Below are 12024 nucleotides of genomic sequence, written 5' to 3'. Positions count from 1 at the left end.
TGCTGGAGTTTCCTAGGCAACAAGAATGTAAACTTGAGAAGAGGCAAGCCTGGAATGGAGATTGACAGTGAGCTGAGCCAATCCTGCCAAGAGTGTGTATTGTGTTCCCAGGCCACCCAATTAGGGCTAAGAGAGTTGACTAATACTTCTATGAAAGGCAGGTAAGAAAGGGAATTCACAAAGGTATGGGAGGAGACCAGTTTTCCAGATGCAGGAGAGGCGTCCGTAGTTTCAGTTCCAAGCAACACTGACAACAGGTTAGTATTTAAGGTAAAGCAATTCTTTTGACCTGATTACTTTTATTTTGCTTAATTAAGAAAAAAGCATAGTAAATATTAATCTCTAAAGAGAAAACTTAAAATACTGCGATGTCACTGGGCTGTCTTCTGGCAGAAGTAGCTTGGCATTAAAAGTGGATTTGTAATCTTTGAGAAGAAAAGATTGGACAAAAATGTACAAAAGTAAGGGATTGGGGATCTAGCTCAGCCGCATAAGCACCTGCCTTACAAGTGCGAAGTCCTGAGCTCAATCATTGGTACCGGAAAAAAAAAAAAAAAAAAAAAAGTATAAAAAGGAAATTCCACTCAGTAAATGGGGAAAAAATAAAAATTTCATTCACTATGTACTGGGTACACAAGTGCAGAGTGTTTATCTGACGTGGCCTCTTCAAAACTTTTATCAGATAATTGATTGGATTAGTGAAGAAAGCTGTCAATAAGGCAATACTAGTTGCTCAGGCATCTGCACCCTCCTTCCCTTTAGTCTGGAGTGGAAGTAAATCATACTTGCTCATGAAATCCTTTCTTGTTTTGAGACTTCTTGGTTTTTCATTAAAACCTTACAATAAAAAATCTATATTTTATTTTATGCTTTAAATATTAAGATTTCAATTATAAGAATTTGCATTTATATTTGGATGAGTTATCTTTAACATGCTGATCAATTCTAATAGGACTCTAAGATGGTCATCCTAAGAGTTGAATATGGTAGGAAATCTAAAAATAGAGCCAGTGTTTTTAAGACATTGTAGTCTAGTGGAGTGGGCAGTTCTGGAAACAAAGAATTATACTACAGTGCAATGTGTATGCTGTTAGTTTTGTGTAGAGGTTTACAAAGGACCTCACTAGATATTCCACTCTGGTGGGAGTAATTATGTGAGGCTTCACTACAGTGATTACCCCAAAACAGATAGGACTTCTCTAGGCCAACAACGAGGGGAGGTGTTCCTCAAAGTATGATTGTATGTACAGAGGCATAGAGACCTGGAACTTCATGATATCTGAGGCAAATCTGAGTGAATAGAGATGCAGAATGGATTTTAAGTAGGTAAAGAATTAAAAAAAAGCAGGACGAAATCATAGGATCATTCAGTGCATTGATCTAATCCTAAAATATTTCCCTTTCCAATATATATCACTGGAAACTATAAAAGAGTCTTAAACTAGAAAGCAAAGTTCAGGTTTTGATTCTATAAACATTATTCTGATAGTTGTGTGAAGGACTGTAGAGAACAAGGCTAGAGCCAGGGAACTGGGTAGGAGATAGTTGCAACAGTGGATGTAAGAGGGGACCTGTTTGCTTACTGGGTCAGCAGCCACAACATTGAGGGTAATAAAGTTGCCAGATGTGTTAAGGCAGTGAAACTGTATTGGACTTAAATGTAATTGGATGTGGAAGGTGGGGAGGAGTCTTGGAGAATGTTCAGTTAATGTCCTAAGCAAATGGGGTTGCTGTTTCCTGGAGCAAATACGTCGACTTGGTTCTGTGTTAAACTGCATGGTCATTCAAGTGCACATGTTTTATGGGAAATTGGAAATCTAGATTTGAAGCTCAGGAGAATAAAACAACTGCAAGTCATCATTTTGTCATGGGCTATGCCTGACACTTCCATGGATTAGTGCAAGAGGCAGAAAGTAAACACTTGATGGCTGAGAAACGGTAGCATTTAGGGAGCTGGCGGAAGAGAAGGAAGAAACAAGATGAGCCTGACACAAGAAGAAGGAGCAGAGATAGGGAACAGACTCTTACAGATTGAATGGAGAGAGTTTCTAAAGGGAATTTGATCATTAGAGTAAACTGTGGGGAGAAGTAAACCGAATGACTACCGAAATCGTTGATCAGGTTATCAGTAGATTCTAGAGAGCACATTCATTGCACCAACAGGTTGAAGAGTCCACTGAAGTAGTCTACAGTGTGAATAAAGAGAAACTGCAGCAACCTGAAACTCTTCAATGGAGATTCTAGGGTAGGGGCTGTAAAGAGAATAGCCGAGACTCCTGGGCAGGTTGGGGTTTATGTTACAGGTAGATGTTCTCTACGTAGAAGTTCAGCTGCAATACTTCCAGGAGACAGGAGATAAATCAGGATTGCCTTTGAGAGCTGTACCTTTATAGATTTGTAAGAGGCAGGGGTGATGTGAGTCTTTCTGTGATGACTGTTTTTTCCTGTGACTTTCAACACAAGATATAGAGATGAGTAGCAGATGTGTGAATTACTCTGCAAAGCTTGGAGGAAGAAAAGGACCAACTTCATATAAAGTAGAATGGAATATCTCTGAAAGTCCACCTGTACGTAAAAGAATAAATGCATTGGCATTTCTGCACTCTGGCATCTTGGGTACTTTGAAGCATGCTAGGCATTTATAAGAGAGGCAGGGAGACTGGCAGTGAGAGCTGAGCTGCTTAAGTGTGATGAGAATGGTACTCTGTGTGTGTGTGTGTGTGTGTGTGTGTGTGTGTGTGTGTGTGTGTGTAGCAGGGAGGCAGGGCAAGAAGTTCACTTGAACTCATATGTTTAAAATAAGATTGGGAAACTTAGCAAGATTCTTTCCACCAAAAAACAAAGCAAGGCAAGGCAAGGCAGCGTAAAGCAAAACAAAACAAAAGATGATATATGAAATATGTAGAATGAATAAATAAGAAAGTGGATCCAGAATGAGATAGGTTATGGCTGGGGTAAAAATGCATGCTGAAGATTCTAGTTGTCTTTTCATGAACAAGTTTGAATGATGAAAGTTAAAAATGAAACTGAAGTAGGTGTTGAATTTCATACTTTCTTAGAGTGGTTGGACAAACACAACCCTCTTGGAAGGGAATGGTGAAAACAGATAAAGTTAGTACAGGCCAAGAGGCTCCTGGAACTTCATGGTTGTGTGTTGGATGGGTTGCGTGGATGGGCTCTGAGTTTCCCAGACTGAAGAATACCCTTGGATGGAGAGGTCATGTATGAGGCCAGAGTCAGAGTCTCAGGGACAGAGAAAATGGAAGAGGTACAGAGAGCATAACAATACTGCTCAGCTGTGCTGTGCCTCTAAGGAGACCATGAGAATGGGACATAATGGAGGAGATAAGGTGCACTGGAGACTGTGAGTATCAGGGACCTGGCCAAAATCCTCAATATCTCAAATGAGTATATGGAGAAGGCTTAAATAAATGAGACAAGTGTATGATTTTAGGGCTCCAGGAGGATCAAAACCCTCTAGCAGAGTTTGAGACTCTGGGCGCTGGGACAAGGAATGTCTCTGGGCAGCCCATATTTATTTAGTTTTCAAACAAGGAAGGAGTTACCAGTGCAAAACCCAGAAAACTGAGCAGGACCTTGGGAGTGGTTCAAGGACTTTTCCAAGTAACAAACTATGTTAATTTAGGAGAACTATCTTATGTTAATTTAGGAGAAGTATCTTAGGAGAAAGTCTCCAGGTTGACTTTCACTAAAGGAGTGAAATGCCTGCAGCTACAATCTCTATCTTGTTAACTGGGGTCCAGGAGGAGCCAGGTGTCCTCCGCTGTGGCCTTATCTTTCCCTTTGAGGTGTCTCTTCATTCTCAGGTCAGCCATGCCCCAACCAAGTTGCAGCCCTGCACCTGTGTTCAATTTCCACCTTCAGTGGCTCCCAATGCAATATACCTTCTATATTGCAAACAATTTGATGTCAGAAGTGACTTCATCTGAGAAAGCTGTACCACAATTGGAGTTCCTTGCAAAAAATCCAGTAGCAGCTAGATAGAGACATTGTCCCAGTTTCTTTGCAGAAAATCAATAGCACATTTAAAAAATAATAACAGAAAAGAATTATAATCAACTTTTACAAAGCTGTGGGTACAGGGTACAGGTGAAGGACAGCAAGCCCTTCCCAGACTGGCAAGTTTTTATTTGTAATCCCATGAAAAAGCCATTGGAACTTACAACACAGGTGAGAATAAAGACACCAAAGCGTATTTATAGCTTTGGGGAGCCAAAGGGTCCTAAATTCAGCCAGAGGGATTACTAACCAGGACAGGCCTCAACTCAGGACTGAACCTGAATTTTATTCATCAGTGAAGAAGGAAGTGGCTCAAGGATGAGTGACAGTTAGAATGGTGGGGAGTGCACGGGTACTGCTGTGATCTGGGTGAGGTAGGAGTCCTGAAATCACCTCTGCGTTATGCAGAGAGAAGGGTACGTGGAAAGAGAAATCTGGATAACACAATTTGAATTAGCATCTAATGTTTTATCTGATATGTACTCTTTTATGCCCTGGGAAGTCATAACTTCTTATCTCATGGCTCTCTCCCAGCCCACAGAGTGGAGTGTGGCTCTCCTTCTTGCCTAGCTCACACAAGTTTTTTGGTTTGGAGCTACGAGGTAGAGATTGGGGGCAACACTGATCTGTCACTTTGCTGCAAAGACTATAGATTAGTAGCTCAGCTAGACTGACTTATATATTGCTTAAAGCCAATTTAAGGGATAAGGAAAAGTCCTAACCAGCTCTGTACATAACAATACATGAAAACAGGGCCAGGTGTAGCCAAAATGAAGATAATTGCTATTCTTTTAAGGATAGTCTTCCAGGTGGTCCTCCACTGTGAAGAATGACAGAATACCCAGGAATGTCCCAGTCCAGAATGGTGAGGGAAGGAGTAATCTCCAACAGTCTGAAGGAACAGGTCCAGATCTCAGCAAGACCATTGCTGTGCGGGAAAAATTCCATCCTGGTGAAGGATTATAGACACTGAGAAACTGTAGTTTGGCAGGGAGGAAAACAAAGGGAACACAAATTCCAGCCTTCTTCTGCCCTCTGATCTCTTTCTTGGTGATGCCTCTTATTGGTGAGGTCGAGCTGGAAGCCAGTGGAAAAGGGGATGATGTTAATGAGGTCAAACTCTTGCGGTACAAATATGCATGGAGAGCAGATCAGCACAGGGATTTGGGAAACCATCTTCAGCTCAAGGGGGCAGATGGTGATTGGGAAGTTGACCATTTGAGGAGATTCTTAAGTGAAGAAGGAATCAGTGAAGTCTGAGTATCTCTGCATGGAGGGTCCTCCTCATCCTGAAATGGGTGGCCTCTCCCAGTAACTTCCTGTGGTGGTGGTGATTTGCTGAGATGAAGGGCTGGGAATGTGTTTAGCTCATGGAATAAGTGTTGTGCTGTCAACTGTTGCTTTAATATTTTTAATTAATACATTAAATAAAGCCTTCCACTACTTTGCTTTTCTTACAATATTTTGATCTTAGCTTCATACAGAGGAAAAAAGTTCAAGATTCAGAGGGCCAGTAGTTAATTAAAACTAGGATTTCATCACATTAGTTTGTTATATGAATACTTAAAAATATCCTAGGCAATTTTCTCAGTTATTTTTTAGTAAAAGAGAGGCTAACAGTTAAAGTTCTATCAAAAGAAGTTACAATACCGTGACTTTTCGCACCCTCTCCATTCTCAGGGGATCTGAGCTTCTCTTCCTCGGGATGCTAGTTATTTCACTCACGTATAGACCAGTAATTAGTGCCAATTCAAATACAGACACAGCAGAGAGAGGTTTGCTTATTCTTTCAGTTAGAAATACTTTGTCTTAAGCATCAGAAGACTAACAATGGATGAACAAATAACACAAAAGGATTGTGTTTCTCATGTAGACTGAGTGTGATGTCAGCCGTTGTTGGCACTGTTTTGGCAGCTCAGTGATTTTAAGGTTTTAAGGGGAGGTTTGGCTGCAACTCCCCGTCCTTTCCCTCACAATTTCATAGCCTCCCCATCTCCAGACGTCACATGCAGACTCGAGTCAGAAGGAAGGAAAAAATGATTAAAAAGATATTCCAGTCTTTAGTACCTTTATTTGGCTCTCAGTGACTAGAATTTTCCTCCATAGATACTCAACTGAAGTGAAATACACCAGAGAAAGGGATATGGATTGATCTTAGCATCAGCCAGTATTTAGTGTTTAGAAAATGAGCTGCTATTTACACTCAATAAAGTTGAAACCATCCCTGAGAATGTAAATTTCCCAGGGTTAGAACCTTGATTATCTTCCAAGTGCTATTATGCTACACATAATAGGTGCTCAGTAAACTGTGTCTTGGTCTGCTGGAGGCAGACCAAGATAAGTGAGACGAAGAAAGTGCCTAGGGTACAATATTAAGGAGAGTTACCGAGGCTCCAAATGTGAGATCCTGAGATTTCATGACCCTGTGTGATCCTCAGATTGAGTGTTCTCTCAGATATTGTGTTTCAGATCCTGGATTCTCCCCTACCACTGCTCCTTTAACTTACTAGTGGGAGCTCCAACAATGAATGAATCCAGTAAGGTATGAAGAAGGCGAATCTTTGATGTTAACATTGTATGTCAATGATATTTATGAAACAGTCGTTTTAAAGTGTTCTGGACCATAAACATTAAGCTAAGGTTTTAATTCACATCCTGTCAGTGAGACATCCTGTCAGAAATGAACTCTGGGAAATCCTATCTACTGGAAAGGCCTGCAATATAAATTTTATACATTTTGACAAAGTTTATTTTGGTGTAAGGAAAATTTGGTAAGGTGCAAGATTTCAGTGACATTATATTTCTTTTTTAAAAAATTACTTAAAGAGAAAAAAAGCAAAACAGGAAAATAAAAGGTAAAAATAATACAGAATTTCAAAAAATAAACAGTAAGGAATCGCTAGTTGATAAATTACATACTGTCATCTTAGAAATAGTTGTTCAAGTTACAAAATTAAAGCATACAAAGTGGACATTCAAACAGTGAGACTACAAACAGTTCTGTTTAATGATCCAACAAAAATTTAGTAATATGCTTATATATCTTACACACTTAAACAAACATGCAGTTATATCCTTTAGAGCACTTTCTTTTCCTCTCATTTTCACAATAGCAATTATACATTTTGGGTTTTATTACTCCTAAAGTTCTTATTATGTTTTATACTACAGACATAATGTGATATTTATAAATATGATTCTTATTTATTTCACTTATGAGGATAGTTTCAAGTTGCCTCCATTTACCTATGAAGACCTCAAGATCATCCTTTTTAATGGCTGAGTAATATTCCATTGTATAAAAATATCACATCTTTTTCATCCACTCTGTGGTTGATGGATATTTCAGTTGTTTCCAAGATTTAGCTATTACAAATTGTGCTTCTATGAACATGGGTACATGTATATCACTGTGACATGACCTTTTCAGTTTTTCTGGGAAAATACTCAGGAGGGAAATAGCTGGATTGAATGGCACTTTCAATCCTAGTCTTCTGAGAAATGTTCATACTGATTTCCATAGTGACTGCACCAGTCTGCACTCTCATCAACAGTGGAGCAGTGTTCCTTTTTTCTCACAGCCTCGCCAACATTTGCTATCAGTTGATTTCTTGATGGCAGCTATCCTTTCTGGAGTGAGATGAAATCTCAATGTTGTTTTAATTTGCATTTCTCGAATGACCAGTGATGGTGAACATTTCTTCATGTATTTATTTGCCATTTGGATATTTTCATTTGAGAAATGTGTGTTCATTTCAGATGCCCATTTTTAGAGAGGGTCTTTGAATTAGGGGGCTTGATGTTTTTCAATTATTTATATGTTCTGCATATAAGTCCTTTGTCTGAGGGGTTGCTGGCTAAAATTCTTTCTCATTCTGTGGATTTTCTTTTCACTCTGTTGATGATTACTTTAGAAGTGCAAAACTTTTCAATAATATGAGCTCCCAGTTGTTGATTCTTTGAAGTATTTCGGGTGCAGTTTGCATTTTGTTCATGAATTCTCTGCCTACCCCTATGTCTGCAAGACTTCTTCCTACCTTGTATTCCAGTAGATTTAGTGTTTCTGTGTTAATATTTAGATTTTTGACCCATTTAGACTTTAGTTTTATGCATGGTGTAGACATGAGTCTAGTTTCAGTCCTTAGTCTGTGGAGAGACATTTTTTCCAACATCATTTATTAAAGAGGCTATCCTTCTTCCAGTGAACATGGTTAGCCCCTTTGTCAAGTATCAGGTGGCTGAGTGTCTTTGTAGTCATGTTTGCATCTTCTAATCTGTTCCATTGATCCTCAGGTCTATTTCTTTGCCAGTATCATGCTGATTTTATCAGTGTGGCTTTGTAGTATAGTTTCAAGTCAGGAATTGAGATGCCTCCTGCCTTGCCTTTGCTGCCCAGAATAGCCTTTGCTATTCTAGGTTTCTTCTGTTTCCAAATGGGTTTTAGGAGTGTTTTTCTCTAGATTTGTGAAGTATGTTATTGGTATTTTGATTGGCATTGCATTAAATCTATATAACAATTTTGGGAGTATGGCCATTTTCACAATGTTGGTTCTTCCTAGCCAAGTTCAAGGAATATCCTTCCATTTTCTAATATCCTCTTCAATATCCTTTTTTAGCATAGCATAATTTTAAGCACATAGGTCTTTTACATTCTTAGGTTGATTTCTAAGTATTTCATTTTTTAGATGCTTTTGTGAAAGGCGATATTTTCATAATTTCTCTCTCAGTGAGTTTGTTTGTACACAGGAATGATATTGATTTTTGAGTGTTAACATTGTATCTAGTTATGCTGCTGAATTTATTTATTACCTCTAGTAGTCTTTTAATGGAGTTTTTTTTTTTTTTTGGTCTTCCATACAGAGTATCATGTCATCTGCAAGAAGTGATAATTTAACTTCTTCTTTTCCTATCTTTATTCCTTTTATTTCTCTCTCTTGTCTTATTGTCCTGGCTAGTATTTCCAGAACTATATTGAATAGGAGTAGTGATAGTGGACATCCTTGCGTTGTTCCTGATTTTAGAGTGAAAGATTTTTCTTTTTGTCCATTTAGCATAATGTTGGCTGTTTGTTTGTTATAGATGGCCTTTATGAGATTGAGGTGGACACCGTGTATTATGAGGTTCTGAAGGGCTTTTATCATGAACATGTGTTGGACTTTATTGAAAGCTTTTTCTGCATCTATTGAGATGATCTTGTGGTTTTTGTTTTTGGCTCTGTTGATGTGGTATATTACATTTATTGATTTGCATATGTTACACCATCCCTGCATTCCTGGAATGAATCCCACTTGGTCATGATGTATAATCTTCTTGATGATTTGCTGCATTCTATTTGCCAGTATTTTATTGAGAATCTTTATATCAATGTTCATTAGTGAGATTGGCCTATTGTTCCCCCTTTTGGTTGGGTCTTTCTTTGGTTTTGATATCAGAGTAATACTTGCCTCCAGGAATGATTTAGGGAGGATTGCTTCCTTTTCAATTTCATTGAAGAGTTTAAGGAGTATTGGTATCGAATCTTCTCTAAATTTCTTGTAGAATTCAGCCATGACTCTATCAGGACCTAGCTTTTCTTTGTTGGTGAGGTTTTAATTACATTTTCAATTTCAATAGGTGATATTGAGTATTCAAAATTGCAATATCTTCTTGGTTGAGCTTTGGTGGTTCATATGTTTCTAGAAATCTGTCCATTTCCTCTGTGTTTTCCACTGTATGTGAGTAGAGGTTTCAAAGTAGGTATTCATAATCTTTTGAATTTCCATGGGGTCTGTAGTAATTTCCCCCTTTTTAGTCCTTATTGCATGAATTTGGGTTTTTTCTTTCTTTTTCTTTAAAAGGTTAGCTAGAGATTTGTTTATTTCCTCAAAAAAAAAAAAAAAAAACCCCAGCTTTTTGATTCATTAATTCTTTGTATTTTTTTTTTAGTTTTAATGCATTGATATCTGCTCTAATCTTTACAATTTCCTCTCTTCTATGAGCTTTGGGTTTAACTTGCTCTTTATTTTCTAAAAGCTTGAGATGAAATGTTAGATTGTTTATTTGTGCTTGTTCTGTTTTCTTGATATGACAATTTATTGCTATATATTTCCCTCTTAAGACCACTTTCATTGTATCCCACAGATTGCAGCATGTTGTTTCTGTATTTTCATTGAGTTGTAGGTATTGCTTTATTTTTTCTTTAGTTTCATCTGTAGCCCACTGGTTTTTCAGAAGGTTGTTATTTAAGTTCCATGTATTTTATAGAAGTTTTGCAATTGCTTTTGCCATTAATTTCCAATTTCAGTGTGCTATAGTCAGATACTATGCATGGGGTAATTTAATACCTTTGCATTTACTTAAGAATGTTTTATGGGATACTATGTGGTCTATTTTAGAGAATTTCCCATGCACAGCTGAGAAGAACGTGTATTCTGATGTGGTTGGGTAGAACACTCTGTAAACATCTACTAAGTCCAATTGCTCACAGGTATGATTCAGTTCTATTATTTCTTTGCTGATTTTTTATCTAATTGATCTATCTCTTTGTGACAATGGGTTGTTAAGATCCCCCATTATAATTGTGTTCTTGTGTATTTGGTTTTCTTGTCCATTAGTATTTGTCTTATATAGTTGGATGCTCCTGTATTTGATGCATATATATTATAATTGTTAGTTCTTCCTCTTGAACTTTTCCACTAATGAGTATGTAGTGATCTTCTTTATCTCTTTTAATCATTTTAGGTTTGAAGTTTACATTGTCTGAAAATAGAATAGTGGCCCCTGCTTTTTTCTGGGTTCCTGTTGCATGGAATACTGTTTTCTATCCTTTGACTTTTAATTTGAGTTTCCTTTTGGGTCAGATGTGTTTCTTGTGTACAGAATATTGTGGGATCATGTTACTTGATCCATTCTGTCAATCTATTTGTTTTGAAAAGTGAATTGAGGCCATTTACATTTATGGATATAACTGATATGTACTGGCTCAACTTTGCCATGTTACGTTCTAGTTGTTTACTTTTCTCCTTTGTTTAATTGCTTGTCTTACCTGGTGGTTTCTTTTTGTTGTTGTTCTGGAGATTTTTTCTGTTGTTGTTCTGGAGATTGTGGTCATTTTTTATCTCTATCTAGTATGTCTTTCAATACTCTTTCTAGGGTTGGTTTGGTGGACATGAATTTCTTCAGTTGTTCTTTGTCATGGAAGTATCTTGTTTCTCCATTAAATTTGAATTAAGTTTTTCTAGGTACATCAATCTGGGTTGAAAGTTGTTTTCTTTTAGGGTTTGAAATACTTCACTCCAAGCTGGTCTTGACTTGAGGGTTTGTGCTGAAAAGTTTGCTGTGATTCTAATGGGCTTTCCTTGATTAGGTAAGTCATGTCTTTTCTCTAACAGCATTTAGCATTCTGTTTTTGTGCTGCATGTCTGGGATTTTAATTATTATATGTCTGGGTATAGATTTATGTTGGTTGTGATTGTTTGGTGTTTTATATGTCTCACTTATCTGCATATCAGATTTTTTTCCTCATATTTGGGAAATTTTCTGCTATTCTGTGAATAGTTACGTCAGTTGCATTGACTCTTACATCTTCACTGATGCCTATTAGTCTTATGTTGTTTCTCTTGGCATCATCTTGAAGCTTCTGGGTTGTCATTTCATACTGCTTTGTTATTTTTAAAAGTTCTATCCTTTCATGATTGCTAATTGTGATCCTGTCTTTAAAGTATGAAATTCTATCCTCAGCTTCATTTAAATGGTTTTGCCAGCTTTCAATAGAACTTTTTGTTTCTTAGATGTCTCTTTGAGCTTGTTTCGTGAATTCTGCTTGTTTTCTGTATTATTCATCCAAGATTTCAATCAATTTCCCATGCTCCTGTACTTTTTTTTCAAATCTATTTCTTCTCTAGCTTCACTGAACAACTCCTTTACTAAGATTGTTGTTTCTGTCTTTACATGAGAGATTACTTCTAATTTGATTTCCTCTTTAGCCTCATGGAGTTGTTTTTTAATTTCACTTGCTAGCTTTTC

At 37.5% G+C, this 12024-nt stretch overlaps 2 protein-coding genes across 4 annotated transcripts in view; both read left to right on the top strand.

The window, feature by feature from the left end:
- Window positions 1–12024, top strand: part of LOC100720972 (UDP-glucuronosyltransferase 3A2) — a gene marked incomplete at its 5' end in the record, with an annotated part of 42991 nt that overhangs the window by 25635 nt on the left and 5332 nt on the right.
- Capsl (calcyphosine like) overlaps window positions 71–12024 on the top strand; it is a 39207-nt gene continuing 27253 nt past the window's right edge. For 2 of the 3 annotated variants that reach the window (XR_010050436.1, XM_023565261.2), the window contains exon 1: window positions 71–257. The gene's annotated coding sequence lies outside the window, so the exon portion shown is untranslated. Of the gene's footprint in view, window positions 258–10408; window positions 10487–12024 lie in introns of those variants that run through there. The other variant, XM_063258068.1, reaches the window with a different exon arrangement.

The sequence above is a fragment of the Cavia porcellus genome, unplaced genomic scaffold, assembly GCF_034190915.1.
Source record: "Cavia porcellus strain 051 isolate PalLab524CR breed Dunkin Hartley unplaced genomic scaffold, mCavPor4.1 scaffold_11, whole genome shotgun sequence".
In the NCBI taxonomy this organism is placed as follows: domain Eukaryota; kingdom Metazoa; phylum Chordata; class Mammalia; order Rodentia; family Caviidae; genus Cavia; species Cavia porcellus.
The sequence above is the reverse complement of the archived record's forward strand: the minus strand, read 5'-3'. Positions and strand labels throughout refer to the sequence as shown.